At 47.3% G+C, this 22,770-nt stretch overlaps 1 protein-coding gene across 3 annotated transcripts in view; it reads left to right on the plus strand.

The window, feature by feature from the left end:
• LOC123773935 (carboxypeptidase N subunit 2) overlaps positions 1-22,770 on the plus strand; it is a 413,516-nt gene that overhangs the window by 45,718 nt on the left and 345,028 nt on the right. For all 3 annotated transcript variants that reach the window (XM_069318662.1, XM_069318661.1, XM_069318663.1), the window contains one exon: positions 16,888-17,746. The gene's annotated coding sequence lies outside the window, so the exon portion shown is untranslated. The remainder of the gene's footprint in view (positions 1-16,887; positions 17,747-22,770) is intronic.

The following is a 22,770-nucleotide window of genomic DNA, read 5'->3' on the forward strand; positions in this document are numbered from 1 at the left end:
GGAATCACTTACAGTGAGTGTGTGACAAGTTCTCCCTCTCCCACCTCTCCCACCTCCCTCTCTCTCTCTCTCTCCCTTCTTAATCCTTCCCCGCGTTCCCAAGGGTCTAATTCATGACTATAGCCAGTGGGCTATATTTAGCCATGGAATTGCCCTGTGCAGTATTTTACAGTGTGTGTGTGTGTGTGTGTGTGTGTGTGTGTGTGTGTGTGTGTGTGTGTACTCAGTTGTGCTTGCGGGGGTTGAGCTCTGGCTCTTTGGTCCCGCCTCTCAACTGTCAATCAACTGGTGTACAGATTCCTGAGCCTACTGGGCTCTATCATATCTACATTTAAAACTGTGTATGGAGTCAGCCTCCACCACATCACTGCCTAATGCATTCCATCCGTTAACTACTCTGACACTGAAAAAGTTCCACACACACACTGAAAAGTGTGTGTGTGTGGTGTGTGTGTGTGTGTGTGGTGTGTGTGTGTGTGTGTGTGTGTGTGTGTGTGTGGTGTGTGTGTGTGTGGTGTGTGTGGTTTGTGTGTGTAACTCCCTACACGCTCCGTGGACTCAACAAAGTAATTACTCATCAAACACACAGCCAAACAACCATTCATCAAAATCAGAGCAAGCGTAGACCACGAGTGGAGGAAAACACACTATAATATTGTAGTTGAAACATTCAGGAAACGAGACATCAAACATCCTGAACGACCTGATTGATATCAATTTAATTTGCGTATGACTGGAGCTGTCAGTGTGTGAGGGGAGGAGGAAGTAGAGTGTGTCAGTGTGTGAGGGGTGCTTGAGCATGCACAGTGCCTGAGCGCCACACTAGCACACGGGCTGGACTCGCAGGTGTAATTAAGCGACGAAGCCCACTCAGTGGCATGCGCTTCTCGAACGCATAGAGCCCAACTGAACCTATGCAGGGATAAACAATGTGTATTATTGTGGCCTTGAGATCTATTGAGCTGCTCAGCACACGCGCGCGCGCACACACACACACACACACACACACACACACACACACACACACACACACACACACACACACACACACACACACACACACAATCGGAATAAATTTCATACGCTAGTTATGTGTATTTTGCAAGTTATTATTTCAGTCCATTACAGGTAATGGCTGTTTAGGGGATTAGTGATTGGAGGGATTAGTGTTGCGGCCGTCAGGAGGGGATTTATAATATAGCGTCGTCTTCAATAAATCCCTCTAAGGGTTGTTGGCTTCAGGATTTATGTCCAGACATGTGATTATTTTTTCCCCCAGTCACGTGAAGAAATCAACCACGGGATTTTACGTGGTGTCAAATGAGGGCTTAAATGGGTGTGGGTTAATGGCTGTGTGCCAGCGAGTGTGACTATGTTTTAATGGTACCCGGGATGTGGATAGGAGTAAGGGGAGAGGTGAGGGAGAGAGAGGGAGAGAGAGAGAAGAGGGAGAGAGAGAGAGGGAAGGGAGAGGTGAGAAAGGGGTGTAGAGAGAGAGAGAGAGGGAGAGGGAGCTCGTCCACTGATTGCTGGAGACAAGTCATGATGGAAGCGTCAAGAAAGAGGAGATGGAACAGAACATAACGAGGAAACGGGAAAGCAGAAAAAGGGAAAGGAAGTCGTAAAAGATAAAAAGAAAGAAAAGGGGGGAAAAAGCGACCTAGATAGGAGACGCAATAGGAGATAAATAGAATGAGAAACTGAGGAAAATGAAGAGTAAAATGAGAAACTGCAAGAAGAAAAGGGGAAGAGGAAAGGGTGGATAAGAGTGAGGGGACAAGGCAGGGGGGCAGGGGGGGGGGGTCAGACCACACCACCTCCACGCCACCAGAGCTAAACAGACATACACCAAAAAGGATGATGATACAAGAATTTTGTACTCCAGTATACAATACAGGAGGCTGGGGGTGAGGGGAGGTAGCAGGGGTAGAGGGGGAGAGGTAGCAGGGGAAGGGAGGGGGGGGGGGAATAATAAAAAGCCAGGGAATGGATAGATATGGATAGATAGCAAGTAATATATATATATTTATATATATATATTCACCTAGTTGTGCTTGCGGGGGTATTGAGCTTTTCTCTTTCGGTCCGCCTCTCAACTGTTACTAACTGCTATTTTTCCCCCACACACACTCAGGAAGCAGCCTGTGGCAGCTGTCTAACTCCCAGGTACCTATTTACTGTTAGGTAACAGGGGCATCAAAGAAAGTCTACCCCATTTGTTTTCGCCATCACCGGGTATCGAACCCCCAGACCCCAGGATTACGAGTCCGGAGCGCAATCCACTCAGCTGTCAGGCCCCCCCCCCCCCTGTGAGAGAGGGAGGAAGGGTAGAAAGGGAGAGAGAGAGAGAGAGAGAGAGAGAGAGAGAGAGAGAGAGAGAGAGAGAGAGAGAGAGAGAGAGAGAGGGAGAGAGAGAGAGGGAGAGAGAGAGAGAGAGAGAGAGAGAGAGAGAGAGAGAGAGAGAGAGAGCTAAAGGGAGAAAGAAAGGGAAGACATGAGTGAGGAAGGGTGGAATAAATGGTGATATGAAGGGAAGTTGGAAGGTAGGAAAGGCTAGAGGGAGGGAAAGGGAGGATGGGAGACTGGAATGAAAAAGGAATAAGCGAGTGAGACAAATATATTCTGGAGGGGAGAGAAGAAAAGCACGAGGCGAAAAAGAATCAAGGTGTGTAGGGGTCGTGTAGAGGTGTGTAGAGGTGTGTAGGGATGTGTAGAGGGTGTGTAGGGATCGTGTAGGGTGTGTAGGGGTCGTGTAGGGTGTGTAGGGGTCGTGTAGGGTGTGTAGGGGTCGTGTAGGGGTGTGTAGGGGTCGTGTAGGGGGTGTTGATCCTGCTTCTGTTATGGGCGTTGTCTAGGGTGTAGACTACCTATGGTGTAGGGACTGTCTGGGATGTAGAGATGATCTAGGGTATAGAGATTTGAACGCTGTCAGTCAGGCAGGCTTGGAGGGCAAGCGGTCAGGCAGGCTTGGAGGGCAAGCGGTCAGGCAGGCTTGGAAGGCAAGCAATCAGTCAGGCAGGCTTGGAGGGCAAGCAGTCAGGCAGGCTTGGAGGGCAAGCAGTCAGGCAGGCTTGGAGGCAAGCAATCAGTCAGGCAGGCTTGGAGGCAAGCAATCAGTCAGGCAGGCTTGGAGGCAAGCAATCAGTCAGGCAGGCTTGGAGGCAAGCAATCAGTCAGGCAGGCTTGGAGGCAAGCAATCAGTCAGGCAGGCTTGGAGGGCAAGCGGTCAGTCAGGCAGGCTTGAGGGCAAGCAGTCAGGCAGGCTTGGAGGCAAGCAATCAGTCAGGCAGGCTTGGAGGCAAGCAATCAGTCAGGCAGGCTTGGAGGCAAGCAATCAGTCAGGCAGGCTTGGAGGGCAAGCGGTCAGTCAGGCAGGCTTGAGGGCAAGCAGTCAGGCAGGCTTGGAGGCAAGCAATCAGTCAGGCAGGCTTGGAGGCAAGCAATCAGTCAGGCAGGCTTGGAGGCAAGCAATCAGTCAGGCAGGCTTGGAGGGCAAGCGGTCAGTCAGGCAGGCTTGAGGGCAAGCAGTCAGGCAGGCTTGGAGGGAATTGAGATAGAGAGTAGGAATGTGTGTGGCAGAGATAACCAGAGAGTAAAGGCAAGGCAAATGAAAGAAAAAGAGATAAATGGATTGACTCACAGAGAGAGAGAGAGAGAGAGAGAGAGAGAGAGAGAGAGAGAGAGAGAGAGAGAGAGAGAGAGAGAAAGAGAGAGAGAGTAAACAAATAAACCCCCAAGAGATAACAAAGCAAGCTGAACCGACCAGCGGAAGGAAGGAGAAGATTCAAGACAGAGGAGAAGGAGGGAGATAAGAAAGAGAGGAATAATAAATTGTCAAACGGGAGAGGTATATGGCTCTAAGACGAGCAGGGAAAGAAGGGAGTTGAATCCACCGTGAGGAGGATTCAGGAGCCGACCGGCCGTAATGTCCCACTGTAACTCTACATCCATTTTCCATTTGTATCTCACGACGCAGAAAATACGACCCAGGTAGAGACCCCCACCTCTCCCGTTTTCCTTTCCAGCTTGGCGAGTCATATTTCAGGCAGCGGTCAGCCAATGGGAACGCCGCTGACCCTCTCTCTCGAAGCTAAAATTTCGAAGTCTGTCTCGAAATTCTAAATTTTTAAGGACGAATAAAATGGCGGCATGTGTTATTATTATTAACATCTTTATTGACAAAATTAATTACAATTTTGCCTAATCTGAGGATTTTGATAGTCTTATTAAATTGAGGTTAATGCTAGTATTCACTGTCACGTGAGATGTGTTTTTGTGTTGGGGTCAAGACCGTGAATAGATTAGCTTTTGAGAGAGGGGGTGTAGGGGTGGGGTGTAGGGGAGGGGTGTAGGGTAGGGATGTAGGGCAGGGGTGTAGGGTAGGGGTGTAGGGTAGGGGTGTAGGGCAGGGGTGTAGGGGAGGGGTGTAGGGTAGGGGTGTAGGGCAGGGGTGTAGGGTAGGGGTGTAGGGTAGGGGTGTAGGGTAGGGGTGTAGGGTAGGGGTGTAGGGTAGGGGTGTAGGGCAGGGGTGTAGGGCAGGGGTGTAGGGTAGGGGTGTAGGGTAGGGGTGAAGGGTAGGGGTGTAGGGTAGGGGTGTAGGGTAGGGGTGAAGGGTAGGGGTGTAGGGCCGGGGTGTAGGGTAGGGGTGTAGGGTAGGGGTGTAGGGTAGGGGTGTAGGGCAGGGGTGTAGGGTAGGGGTGTAGGGCAGGGGTGTAGGGCAGGGGTGTAGGGCAGGGGTGTAGGGGAGGGGTGTAGGGCAGGGGTGTAGGGCAGGGGTGTAGGGCAGGGGTGTAGGGTAGGGGTGTAGGGTAGGGGTGTAGGGCAGGGGTGTAGGGCAGGGGTGTAGGGCAGGGGTGTAGGGTAGGGGTGTAGGGTAGGGGTGTAGGGTAGGGGTGTAGGGCAGGGGTGTAGGGTAGGGGTGTAGGGCAGGGGTGTAGGGTAGGGGTGTAGGGTAGGGGTGTAGGGTAGGGGTGAAGGGTAGGGGTGTAGGGCAGGGGTGTAGGGTAGGGGTGTAGGGTAGGGGTGTAGGGTAGGGGTGTAGGGTAGGGGTGTAGGGCAGGGGTGTAGGGTAGGGGTGTAGGGCAGGGGTGTAGGGCAGGGGTGTAGGGTAGGGGTGTAGGGTAGGGGTGTAGGGCAGGGGTGTAGGGTAGGGGTGTAGGGTAGGGGTGTAGGGTAGGGGTGTAGGGTAGGGGTGTAGGGTAGGGGTGTAGGGTAGGGGTGTAGGGCAGGGGTGTAGGGCAGGAGTGTAGGGTAGGAAGGTAGGGTAGGGGAGTAGGGGAGAGGAAGAAGGGAAAGAAAGTTCTGGAGTGTGGAAGAGAGAGAATGCCAGTGGCTAGGGGAAAGAGAAAGAGAGGAAGGAACGGAGTGAAGAAGGTGGAGGAGCCAAGGACAAAGATGGCCGGATTTGAGGGGAAGGAATAAAGACAGAGTAAGATAAAGATGGACAAATGAGAATTAGAAAGAAGACGGAGATAATGTTGAAAGAGGAGACACAAAAGAAGGAGATAATTAGGCGAGAGGAGGGAGAAGGTGTGAGGGACAGGGAGAGTAGGAGAGAGAGTGTGAGGGAGAGAAGGAGAGGGAGAGAAGGAGAGGGAGAGAGGGATAGGAAAGGACATGCACTTTACGTGAGTAAGATGATGCTGGTGAACCAGTCAGGTGGCGATAAACGATAGGACTCACCTAGTTGTGCTTGCGGGGGTTGAGCTCTGGCTCTTTGGTCCCGCCTCTCGACAGTCAATCAACAATATGTGCAAAACGTCTGCCTGTGATGGTGTTCGCGGTAAAACCGTAGGATCGAGGTCTATCGTAGGAAAGGGAAGAGAGGAGACATGTTAGAGACATGATAAATACATATTAGATACACGATAGATATTAAAAGGATGAAAACATAAAAAATGTATAAATAACCACAGGAGGGGATAATGCAACAATTAACTGACAGTATAGAGGCAGGACCAAGGAGCCGGAGCTCAACCTCCGCAAGCGACTTAGTACACACTCAAACACAATTACAGTACAAAAAAATAGACCGAAAATGCCAGAGGAACAGCAACAGCCTCGTTGAACGAGGGGAACGTGAAACAAACCGGATATGAACGAGAACCATGAAACTCCCTTAATGAAAACAGTAAACAAGAGGTTGACGCACGCCCCGGTGACGCACTGACTGTTGCGTCACTTTACTGGCTGACGCACTGGTTGCTGCGTCACGTTAAAGTGACGCACTGGTTGCTGCGTCACGTTAAAGTGACGCACTGGTTGCTGCGTCACGTTACTGGGTGACGCACTGGCTGTTGCGTCACGTTACTGGGGTGACGCACTGGCTACTGCGTCACGTTACTGGGTGACGCACTGGCTGTTGCGTCACGTTACTGGGTGACGCACTGGTTGCTGCGTCACGTTAAAGTGACTCACTTACTGCTCCGTCACATTAAAGTGACGTACTAACTACTCCGTCACTTAAGGTGTAATCGAGTGTACAAAATTGACGGCAGGAATTAACATCGTATTAAGGAAGGTGACGGGTGTAGACAAGGTGACGGGTGTAGACAAGGTGACGGGTGTAGACAAGGTGACGGGTATAGACAGGGTGACGGGTGTAGACAGGGTGACGGGTGTAGACTGGGTGACGGGTGTAGACAAGGTGACGGGTATAGACAGGGTGACGGGTGTAGACAGGGTGACGGGTGTAGACAGGGTGACGGGTGTAGACAAGGTGACGGGTATAGACAGGGTGACGGGTGTAGACAGGGTGACGGGTGTAGACTGGGTGACGGGTGTAGACAAGGTGACGGGTATAGACAGGGTGACGGGTGTAGACAGGGTGACGGGTGTAGACAGGGTGACGGGTGTAGACAGGGTGACGGGTGTAGACAGGGTGACGGGTGTAGACAAGGTGACGGGTGTAGACAGGGAGACGGGTGTAGACAGGGAGACGGGTGTAGACAGGGTGACGGGTGTAGACAGGGTGACGGGTGTAGACAGGGTGACGGGTGATAGACAAGGTGACGGGTGTTAGACAGGTCTAGAATATCGGACAGGAGTGCCAGGGGGGTAGAGTACAGTAACTCCTGGTGGCACTCTGGTGCCAAATAGGCAGGCGAGTGCAGTCACTCAAACCGCCAGTCTGGTAGGCTCAGGAGTAGGCCTAATTGCCCGCGGCGCTTTTCATTAATATTATCGAGGTCATTATGCAAATTTTGGAGGCGGCCTGTTCCACCACTATCACCACCATCACCACCACCACTACCACCATCACCACCATCACTACCACGAGGCCTTAGACCACATATAAAATCCCGCAATCTTTGGTCTTAAAAATGTAATATTTTCATTACATTTTTAACGCAATAAAAATGTAGTAAAAATGTAATAAAGGTATATTATTAATCTGGCAGAGGGATGTATTGAGCGGCCGGTTAGGAGTGGCGGCGCCACGGCCGGATATCGCAAATATTCGGTCAGCTATCGCAGAAATGGAGGCCTGAGGGTGGTAACTATTGGGCTAGATATCGCCAATGGCGTCGGCAGCTGCTGGATATCGCAATCATCCGGCTAGATATGGAAGGAATTAGCGTAATAATTATGGTGAGAAGGATGATATATATCCTTCTGAAGTTGTATTAATAAGCGCGGAAGTACTTGAGGAAATTCCTTATCTTAATCCTTCCTATGTGGTCTGATATTATCATATTATTCATCACTTAATAATTCCTCTCTCTCATATATGGAAATGATCTTCCAGAGTGAAATGATTCATTCCTCTCGATTACACAAAACACAATAGCCGTGATGCATCAAATGAACAAATCCACAAGGGCCGTGACGAGGATTCGAACCTGCGTCTGAGAGCATCCCAGACGCTGCCTTAGGTTCGAATCCTCGTCACGGCCCTTGTGGATTTGTTCATTCCTCTCGGTGTTTGCTGATGATTGCAAACATTAGGACGAGTTATAAAGAGGAAGACAGCAAGGAAGGGGGGGGGGGGTTATTGTTTGATAGGCAACTACTGGATTACTCAATGGGAATATTCTTGACAGCCAAGTCAGGCAAGTTAGCAGTTGAGACCTGTATCTTGCAGGCAAGTTGACGGCCGTGTCAACTCCATTACAACAACTTGGGACCGTGGTACAGTGGTACGGATCGTGGTACACTGGGAGGGACCATGTACTAGTGTACTGTGGTACACTGGTACAGACCATGGTACACTAAGCTCCGTCAACCATACCTCGCTGTACCCTCCTGAATTAATATTCCCATTTGACCCCCAATTTATTGCACACTGCATTTATTAGGGATTTATTTAACCCCCTCGAACTACATTGCGTGTCATACATTAATTCCTCTCCAATGCAGTGTTCATAAATTCCCTCTCTCCTCCCTTTTCACTCTATACAGTGTTGCTCCATTTCATAAATTCTTTGCTCTTACAATGACAGCTGGTAGACTCCCTCTGTTGGTAGACTAATGCTCGCTTTTTGTGTTGCTTTCTGCAATGTTATTTATTATGTAAATGCTCAGTCTGTACACACATGCATTGCGGATTTCATCAGTCTTAAATGGAGAAGATTTGATTATATACAATTATTTAAGGTCATTGAAGGGCTTGCTAGTATTGGCTCGGAAAAAATATATTAATTCGACAGACTTAAAAAAAACTCACGCAAAATTGTTTGGTCCATTAGGGAGAGGATTTCACTGCCTCACAGGGATTTATATATATATATATAGAGAGAGGTGAATACCCATTTCTCATTGTAAACCCGTTTCAGATAACTTTTGTACCTTTTCCCTTGCTTTTCCTCTTAGATTCCCCCCCCCAACAACAGTCACCTAACCCGGTGATAACTATATATCACTAGGTGAACAGGAGCATTAGGTGAAAGGACACGTGCCTAACCGTTTGTCCTAGCAAGGAATCGAACCTAGGATCCCCGATTGTGAGTCGAGGACGAAGCCTACAGTGCTACGTGACCCCTTGGGTCGTATTTTTGTATATATTTTTATTTATTTAAAAATACAAAGAGTTCCTTCATTCTACCACCACACGAGCGCGAGTCCATTTGACACTTTTAAATCCACACACTCGTAAATCCTACCTGGGATTTACACACCCTACAAATACTCCCAGAGCAACACTCAAACACATAAATCCTCCCAGAGCAACACTCACACACACATATAAATCCTCCCAGAGCAACACACACACACACACACACACACACACACACACACACACACACACACACACACACACACACACACACACACACAAATGCTCTCAGAACAACACTCAAACACATAAATCCTCTCAGAGCAACACTCACACACATAAATCCTCCCTACGGTCGTACACATTTCTATATCCACCACTATCCACCACCTCCCTCAGTGTACCACATTACAAGTCCTGAAATAAACTCTAAAGTCCATCACGAAACTTTGGGACGCTGTCGAAACCTGGCCAACCCATTCGCCTGCATATCGCTTTTTGACGTCCAGCTCCTTAAGGCCAACAAAACAGATGGACTAAGAATGGCAGCGGCTCGCGAAATTGACGCGATGTTCCGTTTTCTGTTCTTGGATCCTCGGTTAGGTTAGGTTAGGTTAGCTTCGTGGAATTTAGTGCTGTTGGGAACGCATTGGAGAATCTTAAACCTCCAGGATCATCATCTTCTTCTTCTTGAGGTTATGTTGAGATGATTTCGGGGCTTAGCGTCCTCGCGGCCCGGTCCTCGACCAGGCCTCTTTTTAGTTACACATCCCCAGGAAGCAGTCCGTAGCAGCTGTCTAACTCCCAGGTACCTATTTAATGCTTGATAAACAAGTTCATTAGAGTAAAAGAAACTATGCCGATTTGTGTCTACCTCCACCGGGATCGAACCCGGAACCTCAGGATTACGAATCCGTAGCGCTGTCCACTCAGCTGTCAGGCCCCCGTGACAGGGAGGTGACCCAACACCGACAGAAACTAGGCACTGTGCCAAAATTGTGGAGGACTGCGAACAATGTTCCAATTTTAACAAAGCGAGATAGATGGTTGTCATATAACTATCCCCTAATTAGTTTAGCGTCGATTGTTGGGGGGGGGGGAAATGGCCATTGGTAACCATCTTCAATAACATTGTTTCACAACACAGCTTCACGAAATGACACTCTTGTGTCATTTATACCCACGTGGGAGCCGTGTAACACTGTAAAAGTGTTTGGTTTAGTTTATTTAAAATATATATAGAATATGAGTCAGAGACAGGAATTGGGAAAGGCGCCAGGTTGTCGGCCTGAGATCTCACACCTCAAAGCGTTAATGACCTCAAGTGACCTGAGGTCAGATCATGCGAATTTCACCTTGCTTCTACTAATCTCTTAATTGGAGCCTGGTAGCCTTCAAACATGCCGACGTTTAAGGAGTGGCTTGGTAGAGTGCCTCAGGCTATCTACTGGTGGGCGGAGTTAGTTACTAGGCTCCCCAATACATACTCGGAGAACTATCGATTCGAGAGCATTAAGAATAGGAGACCAGCCAGCGGAGCAGAGCAGAAGCCAGCCGTCGAGATAGGCCGTCACCAGACGGGGGGTGACGCTGCCTGAAAATTGCAGACTCCCCCCCCCTCTCTATTCAACTTAGACTCAGTCCTCGGTGAGTGAACATTAAGGTGACTTGTCGTGTTTTACAAGTGTTGTGTGATGATCAGGGGCAGTCAGTTGTAGGGTTCTCAGATTCTTGGAGGATGACTCACTTTGAATATTAATCTTTAACATTTTAATTTGATTGCTTAAGTTATGATATTTATCATGAAAAATATAATTGTTGAATTTATTATTTAAATGGACTTTATTTTGTTCCCTAGAGATTTTGAGTTGAGGTGAGAAAGCCTCTGTGGTTACTGGTTTCATGGTTTAGAATGAGTACATGATAAAGATGGGACCATACTAATAATGATCTCTTGATAACATCTTTGGTGAATATTGTGATACAGACAAGTTCCATTCCTTGTCTTGTATGTAATGATCATGAATGGATGGTAGCAGCATTTCGTCTTCTACTATCTACTCTTCTACTTCTACTATCTACTCTTCTCCTTCTACCTATCTACACCTCTCCCTCCACCCCTCTCTAAACTCTCACTTTCAACTAATGACCCTCCTCGCTCCTCCCACCTCCCTACCTCTCACCCCAAACCCTCACTAATTACTTCACTATTCATTTCTTTCCTTTCGTTTTCTCTTATACGTTTGTGGCAATGATTCTGTATTCTAGAGTTCTCTCTAGAGTTTCGGGTAGCTGATCCAGTTACGGCGCCTTGTAGTCTTAGCACCTAGGTAGTCAAATACCTAGGTTACAAGGTGTTGAACGAGAGAGGTTGCCTTAGGAACTCTGGAGGTGCTCTAGAATAGTTAGCTAACTGGGGACGGGATAACGGACTAGAGAGAGCTGTTTCCCCCGGCCTCGTTAGTTAACTGGGGGGTGGAATAATGGACAAGATAGAGCTATTTCCCCCACCCCCCGTTACAGCCGGTCGGCCGAGCGGACAGCACGCTGGACTTGTGATCCTGTGGTCCTGGGTTCGATCCCAGGTGCCGGCGAGAAACAATGGGCAGAGTTTCTTTCACCCTATGCCCCTGTTAGCTAGCAGTAAAATAGGTACCTGGGTGTTAGTCAGCTGTCACGGGCTGCTTCCTGGGGGTGGAGGCCTGGTCGAGGACCGGGCCGCGGGGACACTAAAGCCCCGAAATCATCTCAAGATAACCGCAAGATAACGTGTCATTTATACCACTTAATTGCCTGACATATTTGCAGTAGTTCACGGTGTTCAAGTTAACGAGGTCCCCCCCCCCCAACCGTTGTCTAACTCCCTGGTATCTATTCATTCCTAGGTGAACAGAGGCATTAGGTAAAGGGAAACTTGCTCAACTATTTCTGTCACGGCCGGGAATCGAACCCAGGATAGGCGATTGTAAGTAAGGAACGAAGATATAAGAGTGAGCCCAAAACATTTTGTAATTTCTCCGAAATATATATATATTTATAATATAATATATATATGTCTAACCTACGCTTGAAACAATCGAGGGATCCTTCTTGTATTATGTTACGCGGTAATTGGTTCCACAAATCAACAACCCTGTTACCGAACCAGTATTTACCCAGGTCTTTCCTAAAACTAAAATTGGTATCTGCGATTCAGCACTGACGAGAGTAGGGTTCTTAGTATGGGAAAATCAATAGAGAACTACCAGGTATAAGCTCAGCAATACTACCTTTGCGAAATAACTCTCAGTTCCTTTTAAAAAAAAATTATGACTAGTATGGATTCAAAACCAAGAAATTATTGTATAATTTTTCAGAATGTTTAAAGATTTGTGAACGGACGCGTTACCAATAATAAATCTATACTACAAGGGGTAAATATATACACAAATGACACTTGTGTGTAAATAAAATCCTAGAGCCAGATTCACGAAGCAGTTACACAAGTACTTACGAACCTGTGCATCTTTCCTGAATCTTTGACGGCTTTGGTTATATTTATTAAACAGTTTACAAGCATGAAAACTTGCCAATCAACTGTTGTTATTGTTATAAACAGCCTCCTGGTGCTTCGGAGCTCATTAACTGTTTAATAATTGTAAACAAAAGCCGCCAAAGATTGAGAAAAGATGTATAAGTTCGTGAGTGCTTGCGTAACTGCTTCGTGAATCTGGTGCCCTGGACTATATTCAGGACAAAAGTATCCTTGCTGGCTGGTCAATAGACTATTGTGGTGACCTTAATAACTCTCTACAGAGCCCAATAAATCGATAACATTATCCATCGACTGCAGAACTGGTTTGGCCGCCTTAATACAGCACAGATGTATACTGTATTGAACATACAATGAGACAGGCGATCAAGTTAATCCAAGACAATCCTTATCTTGAGATGATTTCAGGGCTTAGCGTCCCCGCGGCCCGGTCCTCGACCAGGCCTCCTTTTTATTACACTCCTTCAGGAAGCAGCAACCCGTAATAGCTGTCTTAACTCCCAGGTACCTATTTAATGCTAGGTAAACAGACGCTTCAGGGTAAAAGAAACTCTGCCCATTTGTTTCGACCACCTCCGGGGATAGAACCCGGAAGTTTAGAACTACGAATCCTGAGCGTTGCCCACTCCGCCGTCATGCTCCCGAAACGCTATGCGTGTTACTGACTTTGCAAGAGTGTAAAAAACATCAATGTTAATTAAGCTCACAAACTCATTGTATCTTCTTCTAAATAAAATATTATTATTTTACTAATTATTATTATTATTACATTAGGATGTCTTCTAGTGAAGAGAAAACTCTAAGAAAACTCTAAGCGCTCTAGGAAAGCGTAAAGACGGAAGCTCTAAGAGGCTTTAACAGAAGGGGAAAGAGGGATACAAATAAATTCTTCACCAACTATCAAACCAATTTTGCACCTGGATTCATGTTGGATAAATTGACATTTCTGAAACGAATTGGTATAATCACTGGTTCAGAAATAGGATTGCAAGCCTCCGTAGCAAGCTACGAAGAAACGTCATTGCAATCTCGCTATTCGGGCTATTATGGGCTATTCATGCCCGTGCCATCTCTTGGGTAGCACGGGCATGAATAGCCCTTTTGCAGAAGCCCTCTATTAATGTGGATATTTCACATGTAGACATGTGTATAGAAGGACTCTGCATGCTCGAATGTTTGTATACATTGTATACTAATCTATAGGGGAGGCCTGACGGCTGAGTGGACGGCGCTCGGTATTCGTAGTCTGAAGGATGCGGGTTCGATCCCCGGCTGAGGCGGAAACAAATTGGCAGTTTCTTTCATCCTGATGTTTACCTAGCTGTAAATGGGTACCTGAGAGTTAGACAGCTGCTACGGGCTGCTTCCTGGGGATTGTGTGTGTGTGTGAAAAAATTGATTGACAGTTGAGAGGCGGGACCAAAGAGCCAGAGCTCAACCCCCCCCCCCCGCAAGCACAAATAGGTGAGTACACACACACACATCACTTAAACACCCAACATACATTCATGTACACAAATGTGTAAAAGCTCTCTCACACGCACACATAGTGGTGGTGGCAGTAAAGGATGGTTGTGGTGGTAAGTGGTTGGTTGTGGTGGTAGTTGAAATGTTGGTAGTGAAAACCGGTTCATTGTTGATAACAATAGGCTTAGAGACCCCCTCCTACCCCCCACCTGCGGCAGGTGGAAGCCATGACGTCATCGTTAATTCACAGGTATTTTTCCTGAGAAGGAATTTATGCTTGGGTTGGGGTCACAGGGGGTGGGGTGGGGTGTTGGTGGAGGGGGGGAAGGGGTGGTTGGTGCCTTTGTTGGTGGTTGGGTTGTTGGTTCTGCTAGGTGTGGTGGTGGTGAGGTGGTGGTGAAGGTGATGGTGGTGAAGGTGGTGGTGAGGTGGTGGTGAAGGTGGTGGTGGTGGTGGTGCTTGTGGTGGTGGTGATGGTGGGTGTGTGGTGGTTGAGGGGAAATGAGCTCTAGCTCTCTGTATCCAGCTTACAAGGCTCAGTGTACCAGTTGCCTTATAATCCAACCGTTCTGACACGCCAGTGATGGCTGGTGGTGGTAGTGATCGTGGCATTGGTACTGGTAGTGGAGGGGATAATGGTGCTGGTAGCAGCACTACTGGTGATTGTGGTAGTGGCGACAGGAACCGATATCACTCAACCATCCCAACTCTGGCTGCGCTTACCCGGGCTCGTCAAAGTAGAGAGCACTTGAACTTCCCCATAACGCGCAAGATGAGGGCTTGAGCCCCCCATAACGCGCAAGATGAGGTCTTGCCCAAACGTCGCTATAACCCATTAATCAAAGGCTATACCTCAATGCATCATTAAGGCAATGTTGGCCTTCCGGTCCGCGTCTGGTTAGCATTTAGATTCCAGACTTAAATGAACAAATCCACAAGGGCCGTGACGAGGATTCGAACCTACGGCCCTTGTGGATTGGTTCATTTGATGCATCACGCAATTGTGATTTCTGTGTGTTATTCCAGACTTAGTTCTGTACCGATCTTCCTGGGGCTAGACTCACGAAGAAGTTACGCAAACACTTACGTACCTGTACATCTTTTCTCAATATTTGGCGGCTTTGTTTACAATTATTAAACAGTTAATGAGCTCCGAAGCACCAGGAGGCTGTTTATAACAATAACAACAGTTGATTGGCAAGTTTTCATAATTTAATAAATGTAACCAAAGCCGTCAAAGATTGAGGAAAGATGTACTCGTTCGTAAGTAATTTCGTAACTGCTTCATAAATCTGGCCCCAAGTGAACAGAAAGGTGCTCTCCTATCCCAAGACAGTGTAAGGGCTAGGCATTGATTTACAGGAATACTCTATCCTCTATCTAGACCGAGAAGAGCGTAAGTAGTATTGAGGCAGACAGAGGGACGAGGCTAGAACCACTAGTGGACTCTTAAGATTAAACGCCCCTCTCTCTCTCTCCCCCTGACTCCCCAGATTTCATCAGCAAAGGGTAATGGCCGGTCGTACATCACCCTTAGCCACCGTCAGCCCCCTTAGGGCTGTGGGTTAGCCCATTCAGCTCCGTCTGTCGGCCTCTTGTCTGTCTGCGCACCGAATGAATTGGCTAGACTTGTTCCTCCCCCTAAGTCCTTCACAACCCACGTACGACACTTTTACGAGCAAGGTTTAGTCTGGAGGCGGCCGTAATGAAGCTTTTGACGCTGGGGGTGCCGAGTGCCACTCTAATCAAGCTTCATTATTCATAACCAAAGGAGTATGTTTTGATGAAAGTGAAGGTGCCGTGAGTGCCTTGAGGAGCTGATGGGCAACTGGTGAGTGAGTCCATCAGAACTAGGTTATGAGGAAGAGGGAATGGGATTCTTTGCCCATCAGAACCAAATCATTAAACAGGGAAGCATGACTTCTGCCCCTCAGAATCAAGTCAGTAGACTTAGATGCGAGTCTCCTGCCTATCAGAACCAGGGTTCTCGGTCATCAGATAAGGAAGTAGTATTCCTGCCTGCCACTCAGAACGAACGCATTATACGGACAGGGAAATGGGGCTTCTCCCCATCAGAGTGAAGTCTGTGTAGCAAGAAAGCAGACAAGCCAGCAAGCAGACTTAAGGCACCAGACAGGAAAGCGGAAAATCGTGCCCAGCAGAAACGGCCTCTGCTGAACGTGTTCGCAAGAGTTAATTACAGAAAATTGGAAGCTGTTTTGCTGCTGAGAATTGCCTCGAATTGCTTCTCAGCTTCTTGTCTAGGGCGGAGTTATTATCTTCCCTCCATCCCTCAATTCTTCCCTCTCTCCTTGCCCTATTCGTCCCTCTCTCTATGCCCTATTCTTCCCTCTCTTTTCCTTTCCCCTTCCTCTCTCGCATCTCTCTCCCTCCTTTATCCCGCACTTCACTTTGTTTTAGATTTAGCTAACTCAGAACGAAATGTCCATGTAGCACGGGCTATGGCGAGCCCATAGCTCCACACCCCCATGCCAACTGCTTCAATTCTCATTTATGTTCAGTCTCTTAAACTGAGGATGTATCTTGGCTGTTCTTAGCGGCTTAGAATGGTCGTTAGAGCGAGGGGCCTCGGTCTTCCAGGTCGCCATTAGATCCCCTCCAATCCCCTTATAACCCAGCTCCTTGTCAAGAAGAAATATCCATCGGGAATATTTGTATTTTATTTAACAGTATTCGATATAATTCGAGCTGTCATAATTACACTAGTTTCCCCTTAATCTGGCCGAGACTGCGGAGACGTTATCATCTGCCGTTGATGTAACTATGTTAATGTACCTTTGTTAAGTTAGCTATGTCAATGTAACTTTGGTGACGTGGTTCTGATAAGGTAGCCTTGTTAATGGTAGGTTAATATTGTTTCTTTATTCAACAGGTTGTAGCCGGACTGGGAGGGACGGAGGCAGTGAGAAGCGCGGCTGGCAGTGCCTCAGTACGTCAAGAGGCTACACACACACTTTGGCCTGGACGATAGCAAGTGACTGGGCCGTAGCAGTGACAAGATAGCCAGTGACTTAATCCGGATTGCACAGTGTGTGTGGATAACTAGCGACACTATCCAGCTTTTACACAGTATACGGATAAATAGCGACTATATCAAGTTAACAGTGTGTGGATATACGGATAACTAGCGACTGAATCCTGCTTACACATCCGTGACAATAACGATTTACTATATACGGCTAGCACAATGTGCGAATAGAGATTGATTATATCCGTTGCACAGAGTGAAGATAGCAACGGTTGGGCAGTGTTTACATAACTAGTGAGCGAGCCAATTCGGGGTTCCAAAATGTGGAAATAACAAGCCTGTATTTTCAGGTTACGGATCGTTGGGCTCAAGAAATGACTAATAACGGGTTATGATAAATTACGAAGAAATGTTATAGGAGATACAGAGAAACAAACGATTAAACAATCGTTGAAAAAAAAATAAAACAATAAAAATCTGAAAATTATGTAAAATAGTTGAATAACCCATTAAATTTTAGTCAACCGAAAACGTAAAGATTTCCAGGAGAAACTGAAACAAAATCACGAGCCACTGAAATTAAATTAATAAATCAAATGTTCTCTAGTTAAGGAAAGTCAATACTCCTGGTGCTTTGTGGAACAAGAGAAGGAAACGAGTTATTGTTAATGTGTGTTGGGAAGTGATTGTGTGAGTTTGCAACAGAAAGTGGAGCCAGGGAGACACGACTAGCATCGTACCCCCTTCAGTCTTCAGAAAACAGGTAATGTGGATGATGTTATATATAATAAATTGTTGAACTTAATAATGCTCTCAGCAAAGACACGGTGTAATATGGAAGTGCAATATTTGTGTATGTATGTATGCACGAACCTATACGCATGTAGATTCCCTCATATTTCTCATTCCTTATATATTCTTATATATGCTCAATATATTCATATATATTGAGTATTCATAATGCTGCAAGTATCATTCCTGAACAGTTCAATATTCTTTGCTACGTTAATGGTGAAGTTATGTACATCTCAGCTGTGTGTGGGAGTACTCACCTAGTTGTACTCACGTAATTGTGCTGGTGGGGGTTGAGCTTCGGCTCTTTGGTCACGCCTCTCAACTGTCAATCAACTGGTGTACAGGTTCCTGAGCCTACTGGGCTCTATCATATCTACACTTGAAACTGTGTATGGAGTCAGCCTCCACCACATCACTGCCTAATGCATTCCATCCGTTAACTACTCTGACACTGAAACAGTTCTTTATAATGTCTTTGTGGCTCATGTGTGCACGTGTGTGTGTGTGCGTGTGTGTGCACGTGTGTGCGTGTGTGTGCACGTGTGTGCGTGTGTTTGTGTGTGTGTGTGTGTGTGTGTGTGTGTGTGTGTACTCACCGATTTGTCCCTGCAGGATCGAGCATTGACTCTTGGATCCCGCCTTTCGAGCATCGGTTGTTTACAGCAATGACTATGGTCCTATTTCCCTATCATCTCAAGTTTTAAAGTTATGAATAGAGTTTGCTTCCATAACCTGCTCCTTAAATGCATTCCATTTTTCCACTTCTCTCACGCTAAAAGAAAACTTCCTAACATCTCTGTGACTCATCTGAGTTTCCAGCTTCCATCCATGTCCCCTCGTTCTGTTACTATTCCGTGTGAACATTTCGTCTATGTTCACTCTGTCAATCCCTCTGAGTATTTGATACGTTCCTATCATATCCCCCCTCCCTTCTTTTTTTCTAGTGTCGTAAGGTTCAGTTCCTTCAGGCGCTCTTCATACCCCATCCCTCGTAACTCTGGGACGAGTCTTGTTGCAAGCCTCTGAACCTTTTCCAGATTTTATGTGCTTCTTCAGATGGGGACTCCATGATGAGGCGGCATACTCTAAGACTGGCCTCACGTAGGCAGTGTAAAGAGCCCTAAATGCCTCCTTACTTAGGTTTCTGAATGATGTTCTAACTTTTGCCAGTGTAGAGTATGCTGCTGTCGATATCCTATTTATATGTGTGTGTGTGTGTGTGTGTGTGTGTGTGTGTGTGTGTGTGTGTATGTGTGCGTGTGCGTGAGTGTGTGTGACGCTTACCTAGACACGCCTTTACTTAGACCACCCCTCCCAGTTTATTGACATTGAAAAAAAAAATGATCGTTGATTGATGTTTGAGAGGCGGGACCAAAGAGCCAGAGCTCAACCCCCTGCAAGCACAATTAGGTGAGTACATCACCTCCCCCCCCCCCCACACACACACACTTTAGCCCTGGGTATGCCTCCTTATCAGCCCTAACATACACTCCTAAGGACATACTTCCTTCTCTACATCTTACCTGGTGATCTTGGGATGATTTCGGGGCTTAGCATCCCCGCGGCCCGGTCCTCGATCAGGCCTCTCTTTTTGTTACACCCCAGGAAGCAGCCCGTAGCAGCTGTCTAACTCCCAGGTACCTATTGACTGCTAGGTGAACAGTCTCCAGCAAACATGTGCTCCTCAAACTTGTCCTCCCCCAAACCTGTCCTCCCCCAAACCTGTCCTCCCCAAACCTGTCCTCCCCAAACCTGTCCTCCCCAGCATGACCCAACTGAGCCTCGGACTATAAATCTCTGGCAAAATGTCACCTGAAGGAGCGAGTGCGCATTTTAACTTGACATTTTCCGAAGCCAGACGACCTGGGACTCGAGTCGTTCGAGCTGCAGGCTTCAAGGTTCAGAATTCCGCACCCCGGCGCTCTGAACCAATATGCAATCTGCCTTCTTTTATCGCCTCTCAATGTCTTTGAGTAATACAGTCGGCTTGTATTTTCTGTTCTGATATAGATCCTTGAGAGAGAGAGGGAGAGAGGGAGGCCTAATGATTCTGTGAGATATGAGGTTCAGGAGGGCTCCAGGGGGGTTCGAATCAGGGATTCGAACCAGGGATTCGAAAATTTCGAATCAGGAATTCGAACCGGGCCTCGTGCTGGGATTGTTTGCGCTAACGAGAATGATGGTTTAGTGACACTAGTGTTATTGATACTGTGTAATTGCCATTATTTTTTATAGTTTTATACTTATTATTTATTAAGTGAGTGACTATTATTAGTGTTGTAATTGATTATTATCATTATTCGCACAATGAAATTACATTAACGTGAGTTATCAATGAGATAATTATTGGAGCTGCGAGTAGAAGTTATCCTCCTACTGATTTTATCATTATTATTATTACAGTTATTACAATTATTACTATGATTACTATTAGAAGCAAAGAGAGAGAGAGAGAGAGAGAGAGAGAGTGAGAGAGAGTGAGAGAGTGTGAGAGAGTGAGAGAGTGTGAGAGAGAGAGAGAGAGTGTGAGAGAGAGAGAGAGAGAGAGAGAGAGAGAGAGAGAGAGAGAGTGAGAGAGAGAGAGAGAGAGAGAGAGTGTGAGAGAGAGAGAGAGAGAGAGAGAGAGAGAGAGAGAGAGAGAGTGTGAGAGAGTGTGAGAGAGTGAGAGAAAGCGGAGAAGAAAAAGGCACATAGTTAATTTAAACAGAAAAACATTTATGAAACAGTTTTTTCCCCCCTATATTTTCTTGTCTTTGTGTCGGCACTTGAGATATGAGAGACACTCAGGATGGCAGGAATCTCTCTCCTGGAACTTCTCCTCCCATGAGAGATAAGTAGACACACATCAGAGTAAATAGTGAAGAGCATTTATGGTGCCGGGTGAGAGGCCTCAGTGGGTGCTCGAGGCATTGGTGTGTTCTGTCATCCACAGCCCGGCTCACGGCGGGACCAAAGAGCCACAGCTCAACCCCCGCAAGCACAACTAGGTAAGTACAGGGCCACAGTACAGGGCCACGGCCTAATTTGCATTTCAGAAGCATCTAGGACATCAAAACCTGTGAATAACACATGTCTTTTTCAATTAATGAAGACGTCGCGAGCTTATATTACAGATTCCAGCGCATCAAAAATGTCTGTAATAGGAAATGGTCGTCTGAGATGTCCATATGTCATTAGCAATGGTTAAAGTTATATTGAAAAATTATCTGATTTTAAAAAATGCTTTTCAGATAGCCTAATGTGATTTTTTTTTTAGAATGGAAATGGGAGGATGGAGATTGGATGACGGGGTGGATATGGAACCGTGTTTGAGTGTGTGGATGAGTGGCGGATGGTAGTGTGGAGTGTGTGTGTGGATGAGGATGTGTAGCAGTATGATTTAGTGTGTGTGTTGTCTGCTGTATTCTGGGTGTGAGAGAGAAATGACTGACATTTAGAAAGGCGGGGTCCAAGAGCTAATAGCTCGATTCTGCAGACACAAATAGTAAACACACACAATCAAGTACACAGTAAACACATGATCACAACCTACAAAATCCTCAAAGGAATCGACCGGGTAAACAAGGATAAACTATTCAACACTGGCGGTACGCGAACAAGGGGACACAGGTGGAAACCGAGTACCCACATGAGCCACAGAGACGTTAGAAAAAACTTTTTTCAGTGTCAGAGTAGTTAACAGATAGAATACATTAGGCAGTGATGTGGTGGAGGCTGACTCCATACACAGATTCAAATGTAGATAAGATAGAGCCCAGTAGGCTCAGGAATCTGTACACCAGTTGATTGACAGTTGAGAGGCGGGGACCAAAGAGCCAGAGCTCAACCCCCGCAAGCACAACTAGGCGAATACACACTCATACGTCGACTGCGCAAATAAAACGATGATACATTAATGTATCTTTCCCTCTCAGTTCATCAGGAAGGGTTGAGGACCCGACATTACCTTTATCTAGAGTATTCAGCCTCGGACCTCGCAATAAATATATCAGGGTCCAAGTAGGCTAGAGGTCCAATGGGTGGTATATCTTTCCCTAGCTTCACAGGGACACGGCCGGATCCTATCCCAGACTCATAGGGACACGGCCGGATCCCCCCCTAGCATCACAGGGACACGGCCGGATCCTACCCTAGCATCACAGGGACACGGCCGGATCCTTCCCCAGACTCACAGGGACACGGCCGGATCCTTCCCTAGCCACACAGGGACACGGCCGGATCCTTCCCTAGCCACACAGGGACACGGCCGGATCGCCCCCTAGCATCACAGGGACACGGCCGGATCGCCCCCTAGCATCACAGGGACACGGCCGGATCCTTCCCCAGACTCACAGGGACACGGCCGGATCCTTCCCTAGCCACACAGGGACACGGCCGGATCCTTCCCTAGCCACACAGGGACACGGCCGGATCCTAGCCTAACCACCACAGGGACACGGCCGGATACTTCCCTAACCACCACAGGGACACGGCCGGATACTTCCCTAACCACCACAGGGACACGGCCGGATACTTCCCTAACCACCACAGGGACACGGCCGGATACTTCCCTAAACACCACAGGGACACGGCCGGATCCTACCCAACCACCACAGGGACACGGCCGGATTCTACCCTAGCCACACAGGGACACGGCGAGGAGGTCGTTGACACATTAACACATAAAACACAGGAAAATAAACGACGTAAACTACACATCAAACAATTGGCGGGAAAAAAAACCCGCGCAACAGATGCGCGCGCAACAGATGCGCGGGATAACCAGTGTGTGTGAAACTGAGCCTTGTGGGCCCTCGAGAATAACGGCAAATTTGGCTTGCGATGGTTTTTTTTTTTTAGTTTAACTGCCTTGTTTCTGCGATCTCTGTAGCGGTGCGGGCGCTGATTGGTCAGCCACACGCCCGGGGATTGTTTTCTGGACATTTTTATGACAGCTGGGATGATGTTGCTGTTTTGCAATCAGAATGATATTGGGTATGATATTGTGCTCCG

Source organism: Procambarus clarkii, chromosome 91 (assembly GCF_040958095.1).
Source record: "Procambarus clarkii isolate CNS0578487 chromosome 91, FALCON_Pclarkii_2.0, whole genome shotgun sequence".
NCBI lineage: Eukaryota > Metazoa > Arthropoda > Malacostraca > Decapoda > Cambaridae > Procambarus > Procambarus clarkii.